The sequence below is a fragment of the Vanessa cardui genome, chromosome 5 (assembly GCF_905220365.1).
Source record: "Vanessa cardui chromosome 5, ilVanCard2.1, whole genome shotgun sequence".
NCBI classification, from domain to species: Eukaryota; Metazoa; Arthropoda; class Insecta; order Lepidoptera; family Nymphalidae; genus Vanessa; species Vanessa cardui.
The window spans coordinates 747,449-768,383 of NC_061127.1; the positions used below are offsets into that span (position 1 = coordinate 747,449).

The window sequence follows — 20,935 nt, forward strand, 5'->3', positions numbered from 1 at the left end:
GCGTTATTAATATAAAATACTACTAATATATAATTCGAAACCAAAAAAAGTTTATAAGTTTTTTATTTGAAAAATTATAAATCAAAACCAATTTGGGTAAAAGGCCAGCACGAAGAAGGGCTGAATCGATGCCCTTAAATACAATTAAGATTAATTGCCCTCCTTAAAATATTAAATATTTAAAAGTTATTACTTTTAAATATTTAATATTTTAAGGAGGGTTTTTAGGGAGGGATGATTAATGTAATACATACATCTTGGTCAAGAAATAATTAATCTTGTCTATGGCTTAAATATTAACTTCGAATATAAATTTATCTAGTTTTTTTACTAGATATTTACTTTACTAATGGTATAGCTAGGTAAGTTATAAGTTAAAATCTTGAGTTTAGTCTCAAAAAATTTAAACTAAGCAAATACAGACTCTTTTTCCTTAAATATCTACGAAATTAATTAAATTTTAAAAATATACCATTATTATCATATGTTAAACAGAATATTAATTAAAACAGAATAAATAATTAAAATTAATTGGGAAAAGAAGCTAATTTAGTACTTACAATAATATTAATAAATGTGAACATTAACAGACAACTGCATAAAAAGAATTTACTTGTGAGTAAGAAAAAGCAACACTAGATGGCGTTAACGTCTATCAACACCATGGCGAAAGCAACGTCAACCGTGTGTGGATAAATTTTTGTTTTTAAAGGAAAACTCTTGTTTCATGTTTGTTTATAAGTGAAAAGACGTTCCGATAAGTTACTTAAAGTGTCGTATACGTATTAAGTGTAAAGGTTTTTATGAGAAAGTTTAAAGTTAAGTGTAAAAAGTTGTAACGAACTCTGGGATCAGTTGAGAATTCAGGTGTCAACGAGGTAAGAAACCGAAGCTTATTTCAAGATTACGACTTCTAAAATTAACGCTTTACGCATTAAACCATGTTTAACCGCTCTTGAACTTAGTAATTATCTTTATTTGTACGGTTTATGGGACACTGAAAACAGGTAATGTTTAAAAATAATTTTGTGTAAGGTTATGTCTCGTCTACTCAAATAACTAGTAAGTATATACTTAAAAGTTTGAACATCTTTGTGTATTGCAAGTATTTTTATAAGTTAATATTGTCATGAAAATGGTAAAACTCCATGCTTCGCGCGTTTAAGTTTGTTGTTTCTTTTGTTTACCTATTGACTTGTTATAACTTTCAAACTCATTGAATAGCAAAAATAAACAAAGTGTAGTTCCTTTGATTTTATTAATTCTGAGGAACATTTTGAATAAATAATAAGTGAGTATGTAAATAACCTTAATCAAAAGTATCTCAATTAATTATACAATTTTATGGTACTTCAATAATTTTAATTTCTTTAGAAATAGTCTTTATACACAAAATATAAATACTATATAACATCAAGGAATTTATTACTTGAAGTATTTTCAAAGAAAAAAAAAATTAATTACAAAATTATTCCAAAACAACAATTTACAAGTATAGTAATCAAAAGCTTACTTCTATGCAACTATAAATTATTCAGAATTGTAAAATAATAAAAATAAATCTGAATTATTGTATACAACTATACATATATAAAAATACATGATAAAATTTATTAGCTCATACCTATTTTGATTTGCTTTGATTGTGTGTTATATAATAAAATAACTTATTTATGTTTAGTTATACATCATAAAATTTTCTGACATATTAATAAAATAAAATATTATTTTATATAATATTTAATAAATTAATTTAATGTTAGAATAAAATTCAAGGTCAAATAAATAGTTTCATAAATTGAAACCCGCTCTAGGTAAGCGGAGGGAGAACCTTCAAACATAACATTAACAAGCTGTTTATAATATACTAAAACATATAATAGAACGAGTTCAATGTGACTGAAATCTATTTATCATAATTTTAAAATATTCATATTTTAACATAAAGAAATAATGAGTATTATAATTTAATACTCAAAAGCCAATAATAGTTTTGAATATATTTGTTTTGACTTAATAAAGATCTCTCAGAAAGGTAATTTTTTTAAATAAGTTTACCGAGCATTATTTCATTTTTTTAAATATAGAATATTGTAATTGTCTTACTTAAATGTATATTAATGTATAACCATCAATAAGTATTCAGACATATGCTAATTTAAATACAAATATTTATTACTCATTATAATAACTATAACTTCATCAATCATTCTCTGTTACAACACAGACTAATAAAAAAGGCAGATGTGTGATCGATCCTTTCTCTTTATATCTAGTTTTTTTTTTAAAAAGAGGTTTGCAACAATCAATTCCCTTTGTGCGCGACATCAATGGGAGCGGTTGCTGTGTACCTATCCTTTGATCTCGCCGCCCTCTGAAGATGCGACATTGCGCTAATACCGCCCTCGCGCCGAACAAAGACCTAAGCGACACTAGTCGCGACACTAAACATTTATTAAAATAAACCCTTTCTTTATAGTTATAAGAGCTAATAACGGTTTTATTATCTTGCTGTTTCACGTTATAGTGTGATTTTTCGCTTTTGTTTTTAATATTTTATTTAGAAGTTGTCTAGGAAAATACAAATGAATTTTAAAGAATAAATACTTTTTATTACCTAATCAATAAAAAACTATGTTTAATTTAGGATTTAATTTTTTTTTAAAGTAAATTAATATAAGTTTAACCAAGAGAACTGTAACGTGTTACTAAAATTACTTTGTAAAAGTCAAACAATATGCGAAGAAAATAATTACAGCCCGAAGACAACTGTTAGGACGTTTCAATAATGAGACAAAAGGAGTCAGATTGCAAAGGGGACGATCACAGAGTACGATTCATAGCTTTGTCGTCTAAGTGGGACTTACTGTCCTGCCGACTTACGGAACGAGCTCAAAAAAGCGCCAAGCTTACATTTTTTTCACAATGCAAGAATCATCGTGTCTGGCTCGACGTCGTGTTTGTATCTTCAATGATTCACTTTTGCATCTGAATTTTACTAATTTAAATGTTATAAAGGTTAATTTTCTCTTTATACGAAAAGAGTTTTCTTTTTTTTGTATTAAATGTTTTACTTAAAATGTTAAGCGAAATATTCGCTTCTATTGTACGTATTTATTGTATAAATCCCAGATGAAACGAGAACTAATCGTTACGAACTCGTTACTCTAATACATTATGTAATGTAACTAAAAGCTTTTAGTTATACTGCCAGAATTACGCAAATATAAAAGTTTCGATGCTAATGTTATCTACTGTGGATTCAATCCTCTAATATAAAAGTTGGTACGCAGTCGATATGCGGGCTCCCTCCCTCATATAATTCATCAAGTTTTCAACTCTTTCATCGCAACTGAAGTAAACACAAAGTTTCTGTAATGTCCCTGAAAATACTCTCGTTAATGCATTTCGACGGTTATCGATAAATGCGGGCTGCTTTTTAAAAACACGAACCTATCGATATTTTAGCAACGTCTTGCTTGGTCACGATTATCAAAGTGACTAAATCGTTGTCACGATAATAATCCGGCCATGTGTGTAATTACTCTTTATTCAAATATTAATTAAATTGAAATTGATTGTCTCGTATTCGATGTTAATTATATAACATGTTGGAATAGTAATTGTAATAACAGTTAAATACGATCAAACAGAACAAGCGTTGCCGTGACACTGGCGCCCGAGCCGGGTCTGACAAATTGGCTTCACAATTAATGGCCACCTGGGCCGCTACTAATCGACCGATAGAATTAAATGAACGGACTGCACTAATTGCCTGGTAAGACAAAGGGGCAAACACTCGCCTTTGAGACCGATGTCTAGTGTCACTCGAGGCGTAGGTCTGTACGTAGGCAGAGGATGCGTTTCTCCTATACCTGATATTGAATCGAGACGCAGACAATTGTTGTTGATATGAGATTGGCAAACGTCTCCCTTAAGAGCTTTTGATCTTTGTGTTGATTGGGATTAAATGTTATGTTAACAAAGGGATTAACATACAAAAGCTATGCAATTTACGTTCCTATCGTACATAATTAAAAATTAAGATTATGATAATCTATTACCCAATTGTATAAGACATGCTTTTGATGTTTTTGTTTAAAAGCTCCAAAACATTTTGCTTTGGTATATCAAAGTTTATTTATAAAGTTTAAAAAAAATAAATAAAATAAAGTTAGAAACATAGAAACAAGTTTATGTTATGATATATATTTTTCCGACAGTTATTATACATGCGAGTCGTAACGGGTATCTTCTAATGATAACATCCAAAATGGAGGACCTCAAATATTGACAGGTCATTAAGGTTCTTATCGAGAATTCAATTCGATGTATTTCGGAAACGATGGTCCGAACAAGGCCAAGGCGAGGAGGCCGAAATAACAGCTTATAATTACCACAACACAATTTACATCTAGGTTGAGTAATAACAACAAGCAATTAACAATTCAGAGAATGCAATTACTCTGTTTAGTCACAATAATAAGCATCAAAGGGGTCCCGGTTCACTTGCTACCACTTTTTCAATAGCCTCTGTTAGACGCGCCAATTACTTGTTTCATCTGTTCGAAGGGCGGGAAAACAATGCGTTCTCTTCGAGAGATTTTTTTGTATAAACATTCGAGACTATTGAATATTAATTAATAATCATTTTGTTTACAAACTGCTGATTGGCTATTTTATGAAGGTTGTCTTTGCTGAATTTTTCGAATTTTAATTTTATCTTAATAACTACCTACTACTGATTGTTCTCGTAAATAGATGCCAAAATCGTTTGATAAAACTGAGAGATGAGGTACTGAAGTTTTTTGCCTTTACTTAATTATGTATTCATCTTGCACTGTTCTTTTCAATGGATGGGATGCTGTAAAATTGAAAATCGTTCGATCGAACTGTAAAGTACAATAATATTATTGCTAAGTATGTATATATAGTTTTTATTAAGTAAGCCTGCTTCATAATTTTTTGTTACTAAACTTATTATTTATTTTTAGAATATATTGTTAAGTGTCTCATATGTATCTCATTAAGTTTTTCCAAGTATTTTTTTTTTAATTTATTAACTTTTATAAATATATTTTATTTAAGTGGAAGTCACAATCGTCCGTCGTCGGTAAAATGGAAATAATCAAGTTATAAATTAATTTACAAAACTTTCTAGACAAACGAATTCCATTAAGTAAGATAAATGTTTCTTTGTAGACAATACTTACGTTTAACGTTTTAAACATAATCAATTGTATCGGAATACATAGCTCATCTTAAATAACTTTTTGATGTTTTTTGTGTCCATGTACTAAATGGATTAATATTTTAATCGTGGATTGATATCTGTGTCTAAAAAAATAAATTTAAAGCGCTTTGATGTTCCAGACAATCTGATACGACGTCTGATTATATTTTAGTGTTTGAAATGTAACAAAATATATAAAGCAAAGTAACAGCCGGTAAATTAGCAACTTCTGAGCCTCTTTAAAAGAAGGTATTCCTTATTCCAACACGCAGCTTCAATGCTGGTGTGTGGATGCACAATTTGATCTAAGTCATTATTTTTTCTTACGATAAATTCCTTTACTGTTCAGCTGGGATTTACCTTAAATTTTCAGTAAACATCATCTAGTCATTGGACCATATCGAATAAGCCAGTTAAAACTAATAGCGAAAAAATTTTTGGTTATTCCGAAATCATGACATTTTAGGTGGTACTTATTTGTTAAGTGGTCAAGTTTCAAATTTTTCTTATGCTCAGTATAAACACTTACTTTAAACAATATACAATTAATAAAAAGGTGCTGTACAAGTTATGAATTAGTGGTAAGAATGCTCAGCATTTTTCCGTTGAAACGTGATTACGATACTCTGGACGAAAAATGAACCAGAACATTAAAAAAAAAAAAAACAATATAGTTACTTGAGTTAATCCTGTACTAGTTACTGTGTTTTCAATACGGAAAATAGTGCCATAAATATGTATTTTGATAGATTTGTAAATAAACTAACGTGGTCGATCATTTCGGTATTTGTCGCTGTAAGCTTTTTTTAACAATCAAGCAAGTGTTATACTTCTACACAGATTTTGACTTTTCACTAACACAGAGTATACGAAATGTAAATAATTAATTAATGTATAATTCGTTAACGAGTGTGATCGCTACCTACTAAGTTTCTTCTCTCGGTAGAATTTACATTACGGAGCGATGCTTTACATTTAATTTTAATTTGTATCATGACGATTCCAAAGGACTCGTAGAAGCGTTTCATATCTAAGTAAATAATATTTTTTTGATAATAATATAATATAGAAAACTTAACGTTTTATATTCAAAATCAAAAAAATCAAAATCAAAGTATACTTTATTCAAGTGGGCTTTTACAAGCACTTTTGAATCGTCATTTAACAATTAAGTAAAGCTACCACCGGTTCGGAAAGTAGATTCTATCGAGAAGAAGAACCGGCAAGAAACTCAGTAGTTACTCTTTTTCAACATTTAAAAAAATACAGTCATTTTAGTTAATTTTTAAGTTAATACAATTATTAAATTAATATTTTTATATAATTTTTATAATAAATTTTTATATATTATTTGTATATAATGTACGGTATGAAAATGAGATCGCGGATGCATCGAGCATTAGGTTCGGCAGTCGACACTCGAGCGCGTCGTTAGATGGTGTTATGTTGGCTGAGACGCGAGGCGGTGTCAGAGATGCGGCCGAGAGCGCGATAACGAGCCACTCCAGCATCGCTACATCGCCGCATCGCCCCGACCGCACTGATTCCAACCCGATACACGAGTGCCGACGAGATGTAACGACCTTTACACTCGTCGCCACCTCATGTAAAATGTCTTGTATTTTTTTTTGAAAACTCGCATAATAGAAAAATACAAAGTAACATTTCGAAGAAAGCTCTAAGGTAACGTTATATTGAGCTGGTTATTTTACATGATTATATTGTGTGATACGATTTTCTTCGATATAGTGCGATTTGTGCTTTATCTATTTAGTGAATTGATTAAGTTATACAAAATAATACAATAGTTAATTGTTATTTTCTATGATGTAAAATAAAAATGAAATACATATATTCAATTCACAGAAAAAAAAATTTTAATTAAAATAGTTTTTATCCTCAAAATTAGTGATCTATTGAACTGCAGGTCGAAGTCGTTTATCGGATTCGACTCGGATACCAACGTATGAATGAAGTATCTTTTGCCACGAAACTTTATAAAGCCATCACTAAATCACTATCGAACAAAAACTTACAAAGCAAAAGCCCGGAAGGCGCGACGCCCGTCCAAATACGGGAGTCATTGATTAATTGGTATCACTGCCGTTGGTGGGTAAGGGTCGTCGCCGAATCATTTTTGTGTTCGTAACTCGAAACTCGGCAAAGTTAATAACGTTCTAATTAAGGGCAAACGACAATAATAAAAAAGTATTAACAAATTCTCGAGCACACATTCAAGGTCACGGCATTCAGCGTTACCAAAACTAAAAGGTATGTTAATTAAAAATTACGCTCTCAATCAAAGTACCTAATTAAGGTCATGCGTCGAATAGAAATTTTTACCGGTTTTTCGTTTTGCGTTATTAAAAAATATACTCGAAAGTTAAAAAAGTACGCTGTGACACACCTTTAGTAGCTCGCGGGGCGTCGCGCGGGAGGGTAGTGGGAGTGTCGGCTCGGTCAAAGGGCCCTTTGATGTTTGCCGCCGGCTTAATGCACCGCCCGCGGGCCCCGCTCCGCTCATCATTAGCAATTTCCCCGTAATTTGTTATCTTTACCGCTATTTATTTGTACAATTTCACGCTCGGATCGACGTTTCGCACCTTGGTGTGTGCAAGGCGAGTCATTATGGTCTCCTTTGGATTTTTATTATACCCGTAGCCGCGAGCTTCCTTTGACAGTTATATCATAATAAGCGGGAAACTTCGTGCAGAGGTTTCAATCATTTTACTTGAATCTAGTTTACGGTAACTCCGGCGGTCGTGGCCCATTTTCACTTGCGAGACGACTTATTTTCATGATTAAGAAATTAAGGTTTATACGTTTCGAGTATACTTAGTAATCAAATAAAGCATTTATTTGATATTTAAGAGGAAATACGAATGTACTATTCATAATCATAAATGATCTTTAATATTTCAGATTAAAAAACAGATAAACATTAAATATGAGTATATTTCGCTACGATCATACAAGTATTATAATGAGTATTCTCTTGTTTATCTCATCACCGTCAGATCGCGTAACATCTGTTGTAACAACTCGATTCGCCTTAAAACGCATTAGCAGCTGAAACGATTCTCGGTCAATCTTACATTATTAAGTGAACTGTATATTCATTTGTCATCAATTATAGAACCGAATACGCGAATGCTGCGTGAGTAAATTATTTGAATACATACTGAACAAATGATTATTATTTATTTCGCCATAGAAAAGAGCGTGGAATTAATACTTGTTGCCTTCCAGGCTGGATATATTTCATACGTTGAAAAAGTAACGACTGAATTTCTTGCCGGTTCTTCTCGGTAGAATCTACTTTCCAAACCGGTGGTAGCTTCACTTAAGATAGTTGTTAAATGACGATTCAAAAGTGCTTTTAAAAGCCTACTCGAACAAAGTATATTTTGATTTTGTCAAAATAAAAAATCCTTCGTACCCAGACACAATATAATACGTCAGCGGAGGCTGCTGCCTCAAAATGTAAATCCTATACATAATAAATAATAAAGTAAAATTTAAACCTTGTTAATTTTAAATAGGTCACATTCCGTCTATTTTAATCGTGTGTCGTGTCGTGTTTGATCGGCGCTCGCATTAATGGCGAATGTAGTGAAATCAATCAAGGGCCGCGGAAGGCGTGAGAGCGGCTTCAGATCAAAGGAAACTCACCGCCTACGATAGGGTTGACTGCAACTGTGTAATTTAAACGTTCGTGACTTGGTTGATCCGACTATAGATTCTGTTCGATTAATAAATCCATTTTTAATAATTTTATAAACATTATATTTCTTTCTAATTATCGATTTCAAACTATTAAATATAATCATACTTTTCGTTATAATGTAGCATGTATTGTCCAGTCTGGGAAGGTTCCTTCCGCAACTTAAAATATTTTGAGTTTAATTTTTTTATCGTTCAACTCAATATCAATAATGTCAACTTATGAACGTGAGATTCGTGTAAATATTGATAAATGTACACTTCTGTCATTATATGAATAACAAAATAATATTGAATTTGGAAGATTTAGACAAGCACATCTTAACTGTTTTTTTCTACCTGATGGTAAACAACCGAAAACATAACACGGTGGAAGAAAACATCGTGAGGAAACCTGCATGTGTCTAATTTCATAGAAATTCTGCCACATGTGGATTTCACCAACCCGTTCCAAACCCTCTTCTCAAAGGGTGAGGAGGCATTCGCCCAGCAGTGGGAAATTTACAGGTTGTTATTGCTAAAAAATTCTATTTACTCTTTGTAGATTAAAAAAATATATATTTATCTTCGTCTGGTGCGTGTAGTAGCTTTTTTAATTTGATTGTGTAAGTTTTTTTAATAAGCTCATGAAACGTATGGTTTGGTAACATTACAAGAATAATAAAGATAAATTACCAAGTCACAATGCATTGACGCGAAATCATTGGTCGAGAGCTTGCCATAATCTATCATATTTATTATGGATTTGCGTAAAAATTGCTTATTGAAGCAGCACTTTTCCGGAAATATTATAAGTGGAATTACAAGAACGGTGTTGAATTATTATCGTTACAAAGTATTAAACAAAGTTGCTTACTGCTGTTTATCCCTAAAATGCTTAGATATTTAAAATTACGCAACGGTTTTTTTAATAGATATCCTGATTGGAGAGGAAAGTTTTTGTATATAATACATGGACAATATAGTAAAGAACAATTGAAAATTTTAGTTTCCAATGTGATGTCGTATATACACACATTCTGTAGTATATTTAGTATCACTATTTACTTATATTCTGTGAAGCCGGGCCGGATCGCGAGTAAATTATAAATAGATATATTTACTTTAGATTTTTGTAGTATAATAATAGGTAAATCTAAGGTGTGCTTATCTGTGCTCTTTCTATGATTGGAATCGGTCGTAGCCAGGTCGCAGCAGCCCTGGGAAGTGCTCCACCCAGCTTCGCCTCGTCTCGCTATCGTCCAGGGGATCTTGCTCGCTGTGTCACTGGCTCGTTGTTTATGAGCGGAATGATATATATTGTATAATCCTTATTACATGTTATAATTTATTTATGAACATCAGAGCGTCGAATGTTGCAGTGCAAAATATATTTCATTATAACTTTGTGTTTGGTTGACAAAGGCTTTGTTTTATTTTGTTTCTTTAATGTTAATATTCTCATAATACAATATGCATGCGAAAGTTGCATGTAGTTACTTTAAACTGATTAAATGTCATTACCTACCGACATAATTACTTCATGTACGTAACTGTAGGTACTTTATATTTCATTTTTTAATTCGTGTCTTAAAGTCTCTTTCTCCTGTATCTCTCTCTCTTAGCGGAATTGTAAGCGATTTTTGTAATTTTCATTTAAGCAATGAAATCATCTTTTTAAGTACATTTTTATCTGTAGAAATAGAAACAGTAATCATTAACGTTGACTATAGTAACCGAGACGTCAAATAAATACCTGCGCGTCGAAAATGAACAAACAAAAGTGGCAAAAACTACTTTATCAAGCGCGGATGATGTCAGCGCTCAAAGCGCTTTGAGGTTTCCGTCAAAGGCTCAGCCTCACACGACACACGGTTAGATCATAACGATTGTCTGCTGTTTACACGGCGGGCACCGCACACGATTTATGATGTTTGAGTTGGGACGACACCAAGGAACTTCGCACTAAGACCTGCTCCACTTGCCCGTGATGTCTCTGCGACCGTTGCAATCCAAAACGAAAAAATTACATTTGTTCATTTCCTTCCTTTCATTTCTCCGCCTCTTTTAAAGATTTTTAATGTGATCTTACGTCATGTGTATTCTTATTAATATAACAAACAGGAAAGTAACTCTGTGTGTCTGTTACGCTTTCGCGGTTGAACCATTAAACAAATTTTGATGAAATTTGATGTGAAAAAACTTGATCCAAATAAAGGATTATAGGCTAATTACTTAAATTCATCCATTTAAGGAGCTAAATTTCAAGAAAAAATGCAAATGTGTTTCTTTACAATTTTCTAATTCGCGACTGTCCTAACAACTACTTAATACTATAAACGCAAATGTCTGTTATTTATTTTTGATGATCGCTCATTCGCTCGATTCTAGAAGACGGATTATATGTATTTTAGACTTCCCTTTGACATTCCATATTTATTATTTATATATCATAGGATGAAATGTAAATCGTGTGTTAAAATTTAAATCTTTTCGAATATATCTGACGGATAATAGCTATAATAAATCCAATATTTCGATTACAAACGTAAAATTTAAATGAATATAAATATCGTTGACATGACCTGATAAAAATTAAACACGAGGTATTTAATAATGTTTTGACATGGAGTGAAGATATATTTATAAAATTGTCAAGTCGGTATGTAGTGAACTCGCCACAATATTTATCGGCGGCTCGGTATCAGCGCGCCACAAAGCGACTCCGGAAGCTCACCTTGCCACGCGAGTGCACGTTCGCTAAACATGAGAAACAGCGTGCTGTTACATCTGAAATATATCGTTATGTTGTACCCTATGCTTAATTATAAGCCCTATTCGATATTACTCTAAATTTAAATGCGTAGGTATGCACGCAGCTTAATATTTTAGAATCGAATATGATGATATACATAGATATATCCTTTGAATGGAAACATGTTTTGGGATCAGTTACTGACTGAATGTGACTTACGACCTTGACTATAACAATTATAAAATTTGTAGGATACAAGTATCAAAATGGCATGACATTGTAACTCGTTTGGCAATTATTTTATAAGTGGGATGTGGCACTGATTTTATTCTAACAAATTAATCAAATGACTGTTGGTATGCTTATTAATTTATTATGAATTTAATTCGTGCATTAATATTTACTTTCTAGAATACGAGGCGATATTCAATTCAATAATAGTCGACATGAGATTATTTTCTAAATGTCTCTCGAATATCCGCTGTCGCCTTTGTCCTGAGGCGAAAGCTCCGGCCCATTGTCGACTACCTCTATCACTGGATTCCTTTTTACACAGAGCCTTTGACGCCCGAGCTTTGTTTGCTACAAGATCAGAATGAGACCCGGTAGTCGGCCTAACGCGTGCCTCCATTTGTGGCGTCTGCAATCGATTATTGTTATAGATTCTTATAGAGGTGCTATCTGGGCGCTGTGAGGCTGAGGCACCTCTCGACTACGGTCTGATTGAAATCTCGAATTGTATTACACGACAGCATTATTTATTCCTCCTTAAAAAAAGCATCAATTTATTTATTTCTATTTGTGTCTATAATAAATACAATGTTCGAAACCATTTATACGTGAAACTCGAAGCAATTAAGTTATATATAATCTGTCCAATGTGTACAAACAACAAGTTCAGACGCGACTCTCGTTGACAATGCAATTTTAGCTAATTCGATCGCAAGCCGCGAGTCGGACGGCGCGCGCGCGGCCGCCGGACGAATATTAAACTAATTATGAACAAACCGTCGGCCACGCAAATTAACCGTTGAACTCCATTAGTGCTCTTGTCCAACTATCTTCCGCTATCAATGCACCGGCCACTTTGTACTTTAAAACGTGCTTTCCAACAATGGGTTATCGTTATTCAATGAATGACGCCTACGCCTAGCGTAGTTTGCAATATACATAGAGTTAGTGCCCGTGCAGTATTGAAACGACGTATAGGTATTATTATGACATACAAGGAAATCATTGAAGCGTCTATTCACTTGGTTATGAATAGCTTGAGCTAGTGTACTTGACGCCAGGTTTCGAGAACGAAACTCAAATCTTGCCACAATACATGTATACGGAAGTGTTTACAGTCTTCGTGTCTCAGAAACAACGTTAATTCGTTACGGCTACGCCTGATCTCTCGTCCCGCTGTGTCGTATCAAATCGATCACATTGCATATTATGGAAATACAGAACGTACTAGACTCAGACACATGCACTTGTGCCCTTATCAGCGCAAATGTCTTTGAGACTGGTCACTGTAGCCAAAATCCGTTCAGGAGCAACACTCTGAACGGGTTATCTCAGACTTCGACGAACCTACTGGAAGATAGTATTGAGTTTGATGCCGAAGACAATTGAATTCGAACATAACAGCATTCGTACGCCAAACTTAAAAGTAATTAATTAATGAAAAATTGTTTTTAAATATGACAATGATATCATTAGATTTTGTGCAACATGAAAATAGTATGATCTCCAAGCGAGAAATTAATAAAGGCGTTATAAGGCTTTTGTCTATGCTTCACAATCAATTCATTGTATTACGAGGATTCCACCGCCTCGCCTCTCCGATATCACCAATTTTCGCTATAACAGGGTTGCTATACAATTACTGACTCCTTTATAATATTATGAATTTAATAGTTACTTTATGTATTATATTTAAACTTAAAATATAGAAATAGTCGGTTATTATTTACAGTAGCTAGATATGAATTGTACATCGCAATAATGATAAAATTAATTTCAAACATAAGTACAATAAAGTTGTTCAAAGAAATTTTTTAATTAAATGTTAATTTGTTTAGTTATTTTTAATTTATTTTACATCCGAGAGAGTGAAGCTAAAGACAAGCGATAATGTATTCATTTAAACATCGCAACCCTGAACCGGTTGTGTTCGGTTCGTCTCAAAGGAGAATTTATTATTTAAAGTGAAAGTTATTGAGTTTCGCTAAGGTTAAGTGAGCCTTTTGACTTGCTTTGCCTATCGAGAGAGGGGTGTGAGGAAACGGTGTCAGCTTCCTCTTTATATGACTCTCAGTATCTACAAATTAGCTCATATTGGATTGTTGAAAGGAAATGTAATTGGCCTCTTTAAACAGCCACGTGGTATTTTCCATTAAACTGATTTCCCCGTGAAGATGTTGTTGTAACGTCTTTGTGCTTTATCAATTCTTTTATTTTCTAATCATTCCTTTGTTGGCTCGATGCTTATAAATATGAATTATAATTACAATTCATTTATTTGCTTCGTATAACAAATATATCTAACGTTTAAATTATTATTTATATTGTCCTCCTTCTAGGAAAAATATACTACAGTGTTAATTATTCCTGTTAACATTGATGTAACATTAAATTCATCAAGGTTTTTGTCTAAATTTGATCAACGGCTTAATATAAATTAAGTGTTCTTCCCTACACTTTGCCCATGGAGACTGTGCAATAGGCCAGAGGCTTAGTCGTTTTGTGATCTGATGACCAATAACTGGCCTTAGAAAACTAAGAAACCTTAGATTTATATTCATGTTCGATGCAATTTGCTAATATCTCAGCTATATTGTACATCACTAACAGTTTTTGATTTTAATTTTACTTCCAAAATTCTGCAAATTTTTTCGCAAATCCGTTATTAATATCATGGATTTTTCAAGCTTTCGACCAACGATACTATGTTAACTCAATGTCATCAAAGATTGTTAATTTGGCTTTTATCCTCTTGTGGTTCGAATAGGCTTTGAATAGTCTGTGATACAGATGCACCTCCCTTAAAATAATCCTACTCTGGCCTTGTGTGTATAGTTGTAGCATCGCTTATAAAATGTTATCAAAGTATCTTCAGTAAGGTAAGTTGAATTAGTTCGCGTTCATCACTCACCTCGTCTATATGATCATAAGGCTCGTAACTTTGATAACGTAGACTGCAGCATTAGCTTAAACTTCAACATCATATTCCATCACTTTGGATGTTCCGAAACTTATCCTTTCATTATCAGTCACACGAATATGGAAATTTAATTGTTAATTCCTTCCCATTCAATTCAGTATTTGTAATATGGGTTCCTCTGACATGACGAATCATGCTCACTAGAGAGACCCAACCTAAAATATGCTATGTAAACTGTGGTAACGAATAAGTAAATAAAAAAATAAAAAAAATAGTATTGTGTCTATCTATGCTTATGTGAAAGGTAATGTCTACTTCTTAGATAGATGATTCATGATGGATGAAATTCCGAGGAGCACACATTAGGACATTATTTTCGAATGGATATGAAAACTAAACGGTCGTGTCAAGTATCAGTTAAAAATGTACGTCTACAAATGTTTACAAACATTTCATCATTTTAGTAGGTAGCCTGAATGTTGCTCTAATATAACCCAAAAATTATCAATTAGACACCAAAGTATTTATCATTTTTTTTCGTAGTCAGGGTGACATAGTTAATAACATTGGGACAACTACATCTTTGAGCAAATTATATATTACAGATTTTTATTTTGTTTCGTGATAATGCACTTTTGCATAGTCTGTCTGTCAGGTTGTATTATATAATATAACCGTTAATTTTTATTTATTTGTGGCGATTTCATAGGATGAAAAAGTCGATCTGAGCATTAATCCTATCTAAGTTTTATTTCATACATGAGCAAATGATAGATCTGGCAATTTATATTAAAAATGCCGCGAAATGCCTGACCAGTGAGTCTAACCAGACCACATAAATGTTAACGAAGTGTAACCAAACTATTACTCGATATTCAAAAGAAACGAGTGTACAAGAAGTTCAATGTTGTTAATTGAGTTAATAAGGTTCAATTAATTTCTTGTTTCGGTTTTGGTTTGTTGACATATATATTATACGTAATTTAATAGTAAGTAAACTGTAATGTTTCTTATAAGAAATAAAGTTATGTAAACCCAAGAAAAATGTAAAGGAATCCTTCCAATGAGTGTACCTCTGAAATGGTCTAATGTTGGTAACAATGCAATTTAGTGGCATCCGCTATCCGCCGGCTCGTGCATTATGTAGATTGTTGGCATCGGAGGCGCGGGCGCCGCGCCGTCTGCCGCAAACCGAATTTATCGCATTGACTATTCAATTCGCGAGAAACATCTGCCTGCCGCTGAATAGAAAAATGTACTGGAGTGCCTCTCGACAACGGCGAAACTGAAATCTTTTCCCATTTTTATATTTTTGCTAAATTGACAATTTAAGCAATTACCTTTTTTTTTTGTTTCAGCTGTTTGGAACGGTTTGGTGAAATGTTGCTTTTATTGATTTTAGATTTAGACTTATGTGTATCTCACGATAGTATAAAAAGTTGTTTGTGTTTTGAACCAGTGAACTAGTGGCCACTTAAAATCGTTTGGCGAGCAAAATCCTCGGCCATTGGTATAGTCTGTAGATTGAGTAAATTATATCAGACTTGGTACGTGCTTTTATACCGAATCAATCTTCAAACTTATTAAAGAGAATTCCCCAAGGATTTAGTTATTATAAGGATGAGTGTAGGACACATCTCGTCTGTGGTTTGTTTGATCTAGCTTTAAACTTGTCAATAATTACAATTTCCAATATTAAATCCTTTGACATGTAATTTGTATATATGTGAGAACGGAGCCATGATCTGTATCTATATACATCTAGAGACAAGATAATATCGATACTTCTTCGTATCAAGCGTATATGAAATTTAATTAATTTAGTTAGCTTATGTTCGATGTCAAATTATAAGTTACTTTCATTACGAGAATACTCCAAAATATTGGAAGTATGAGCAGTTCTTTTTACGATTTGATGTTGAGAATTAAAGTAATATTTCCGCCACCGCCATCTTCTCCATAATTTTCAGAAGCCTCATTATTTTATTCCCGCGTGCCACATATCGGCGCTATTCGAAGTGAATTTGCTTAGTCTCGCGAAGTGCACGGTTCCCGCCCAAATTACTATTTCAATCTGAATCACGACTCCGCTCCGCCTGCAGCTCGGGGACAATCAAATGTCGCGCTTATGGAACTTTTATTACTATTTGAGAATGAGGTACGCGGAAAGCTATAGTAGCTATAAATACGTGTCGCTAAAGGGATTCGTCGGTATCCTTTTAAATCATTTATGGAGTATTTTTTAATGATTTATTTTTGTATTTACGTAATGTAAGTAATTAGGTACTCGGCATTGTTTGGGTGTAATTAATTCACAAAAGCTTTAAATTTATTTATACATTAAAGGCAACGTCTTTGATGAATGGAATCCAAAGACAATAAGTTACAAAACATTGTTAACGCGATGACTTTGAGCGGGTAATTTATTTCGTATTTTTAACATGAAAATATGGTATGAAGGTGTTCAAAAGAACCCCATATGTATGACAAAGGGCTGTTGTCTAAAGGGCGCTTGTGAAGTGACGTAGTGGATGGTACAGTTGTACAATATAGCACTTTTGATGGTTAACTCTTTCACACATTCCAAGTACAGTCGCCTAGATTATGTCACTCCCATGACCTTCTTATTTCTAAATTTGTACTTTTATGTACATAAATAAACCGATATTGCCATTTATTGTACTATTACGACGAAGACCCTCTATGTCGATACAATAATAATTTTTAATATGCTGCACTGATTGAAGAACATATATTCTTTACAGTAAAATCGAATGAAAATAGTGCCTTAACTGTCTAATTAAAAGTGAATAGTATATAAAGACAGACATGCATAATGTGTTTCATGTTTCGTCACAATGACATAATTTCACTGGGCACCGGCTATTCTTCGAAAAACTATCGTGAGTTTGGCCGAGGTCCTCAGTAAGCATAAGCAAGCGTCACAAAGGCGCCGCTGTGTACCGACGAATGTCGCGTATATTTTACCTACTAATACAAACGAGAAAATTCTCTTTTATCCTCCGTCCGTGCCCTGTGTTCCACTGAGCTTTATTTTAAAAACGCGAAGATTCTGTTCTCTTATTACACGGAGTCTGTGATAACTCGACTAGAATTGCCAAGGCCCCTTTGTGAGCGCCGCTTCAAGTATGTGCACACACGGAGTATTTGTTTAGTAATTAATGCTTGTATTTAATGACGTCCGTGACTCTTTTGTAGGAAATTCTCTTTTAAATTTTTTATTCGAACGCAAAGCGCTGGACATGTGTGCTTAGTTAGAATATTCCACGACACGAGTGTCTCAAGGCCGGTAGTACATCTCCACCAGCATCCGTCGATTATAAAAGTGTATTCGAACGGAGAGAGTAATTGTTTGTAAAATAAAATGCTTTATTTAACAGTATCGACGCTTTGCGCCGTCAGGCTTCAATAAACGCGTGACAAATCGCTGTGTAAAGTTTTAATTCGAGTCGTATGCTCGATGATGATGGCGCGCACAAAGGGCACAAAAGTAATAAAGGGGTGTCAAGTGTTCATCGCGCACCGCCCTCGCTTTGCTCGCAAACATAGCGCTCCGGAAACCTGCGATACATTATCGCCGGAACGATTCGCATTGATTGAAATTTGTTGGATTAATGCATTGCATGTTATTTAATAAGCGCATTTCTCGAAACATAATTGATTTCTCCTTTGCGAACACAGTCTGACTCAAGTAATTGAGTCGATCAAAAGGGCAGTGACATTAAACATTCCCACCTAATTAAGTTCGCATAATATTGGCAGTCGCCGGACTATATAAAAACTCTAGTACCTCTTAAAAATGCTTGGTTTAGACTTTACAGTATATGTATTAATATTTTTTATTGAGTGTGTGTATTTTAGTTGTGATAGTTTGAATGTCAATCAGTGACAAACAGTCGTCGAGTGACTTTCAATATCGTGACGTCGGTGTCGTAATAACGCTCGCCCCGTCCGGCGCGGCGTTAACGTCTCAGTGGTCAGAGGGCAGAGAGCGCGGCCGCTAATCTCAAAGAGACGGCTCAAAGTGGAGCGTGCAAATTCGAGGCCGAGCGGGAACAATAAAAGTGCAGGTGGACCGGCCGCCCCGTGTCTCCTCGCTTCACATCAAAGGGAAGCTCGCGATACTATACAAAAGCCCTAATGAGACAAACCCGTGGCGTAATCGAGGCGACGGAAAAAGATGAGACCCGAGAGGTACGAGGCAAATTTTAATAATTGTCAAAGCGGCGGCACCGATCAAACGCGGGGCGGACACCCGCCCGCCCCCTCGCGCCGGGCTTCCCCGCATCCGTGACGTGTGCTCACCGCGGGCCTCATTAGCGCCGCTGATCTAATGCAACTTCGAACTCCGGCGACGTCTAATTAAACTTAAACAGAATTTCAATTTTACGTTTGAAATTTTAATACGCAAAGCCTTCGCCGCGACGGCCCCGCAAAGGAGACGCGTTCAAAGGCGACGCCGTGCACGTTTTCGCAGATATTAAATGTGTTGACAATTTAATTTTTCATTTCCTCTAGGCGCGGGGCGGCGGGCGGCGAGTCGGGCGCGGGACGGCTCTCCTTTGACGTCGCGATATTGTCTTTGTGCGGCGCGTGGGGTGGGGCGGGCCGCCGCCGACGGAGACTTTGTCGCAATACAATGTGTATCAATAAAACTTAGGATTGGCTTTTAGTGGTTGCACTTACGCTTTGTGAGGCGGCGCGCTCACCCTTTGACATTATATGGGAACGCGTGTGCGAGCGCTGCCAGTGTGTGCGCTGCGGGAGGCGCGGCGTGCGGCAGCTAGTAATAATGCAGGCCGAGACGGACCGGCGCCGCCAGCTCGCCGCAACCTGTGCCGAGAGCCTTAAAAACGTAATACTTTATTACACAAATATCGTTGTGTCTCTTTTAAAAGACCAAGTTAATTGAAAGTAAGAGTTACAATACAATATAACTATTTTCATATTAATGCTAATTATATCTCGTTGATTATATCGTATGATCTGATGCAACGCTTCATGATGAACAACAAGCCGTTTCCCTAGCTAAGAACATGTACCATGTACGTGGTTCGAGACGTGAGCGTTTTTGTTTGAATACTGTGTTGACACAAGCCGCGGTTGCGCTCAAGTCGATATCTTTATTAATATCGGATCGTATTGCGATGCGTTTGCGGATCGCTGATGCAGTCGGCGCCGCTGCTTTATGAGCTTTGAATTGGTCGTGATGAGCCGTTTGTAAACATTCTTCGACTGTACTCACTTATCTATACGAGTGTGTTAAATAGCTCTAGGGAATGCGAACCGCTAAGTCATGTGAAGTCGTTGCTTCAGTACTTGATCCTTAATGCCAAAAATATTTGTTATTTCTAAAAAAATAAAAAATGGCTCACTTTTCAGCAGAAGACTAAGAGATCGTTACAAGATCGTTACTCCGCACATAATTAGTAATTATTAGTGCGCGCAAGATGCATCTCGTCTTTTGCTTACTAACAAAAAGAAAACACTTGATTCGTGTCTCTAACTTAAAAAAAGAAGAACTTACAAACTTTATAAACTATCATCATCTATTTTACCTCCTTTATAGTGTTGAGTTTTAACGATGGATTCACTCTTGTTTGCTGAATTTTTAATGCTGTACATACTCACTCTTACTCATGAAAAAATATATCGATTTTGAATAACACTCTGCCCTCTGTCTTCAACTAATGTAAATAAGCCTAAATACCGACTTTAACAATATTTAACAATATTTAATATGATGATGACAAATAAGAGATGCAAAGAGATTTATTTTCTCTTAGTGGTACAATCCAAAAGAAATTTTTAGACAACATTTCATCCTATAAGACGTGGATCTAACAGGACGAAAACCTGTGGACAGCCTGAAGCTGTGGAGGTTTAGACTGTGTGTTGTATGTCAGTTAGACATTTTAAAAAAATTATTAAGTAGAAGATACTCAAAGGTAATTCGCAAGCAGTTGTCGCTTAACGAGGTCTGATTGTTCATTTAAAATTCTTTATGAAAGAATATCGATTCGGTCGGAGTTTTACTTTCAGTTCCATACTTTATTAATAAGCAGTGATTATG

At 34.5% G+C, this 20,935-nt stretch overlaps 1 protein-coding gene across 2 annotated transcripts in view; it reads left to right on the top strand.

Moving 5' to 3' along the window:
• The first annotated feature begins 647 nt into the window (after positions 1-647).
• The window catches only part of LOC124529679 (axin), a 59,825-nt gene continuing 39,537 nt past the window's right edge, over positions 648-20,935 (top strand). For both annotated transcript variants that reach the window (XM_047103526.1, XM_047103529.1), the window contains exon 1: positions 648-878. The gene's annotated coding sequence lies outside the window, so the exon portion shown is untranslated. The remainder of the gene's footprint in view (positions 879-20,935) is intronic.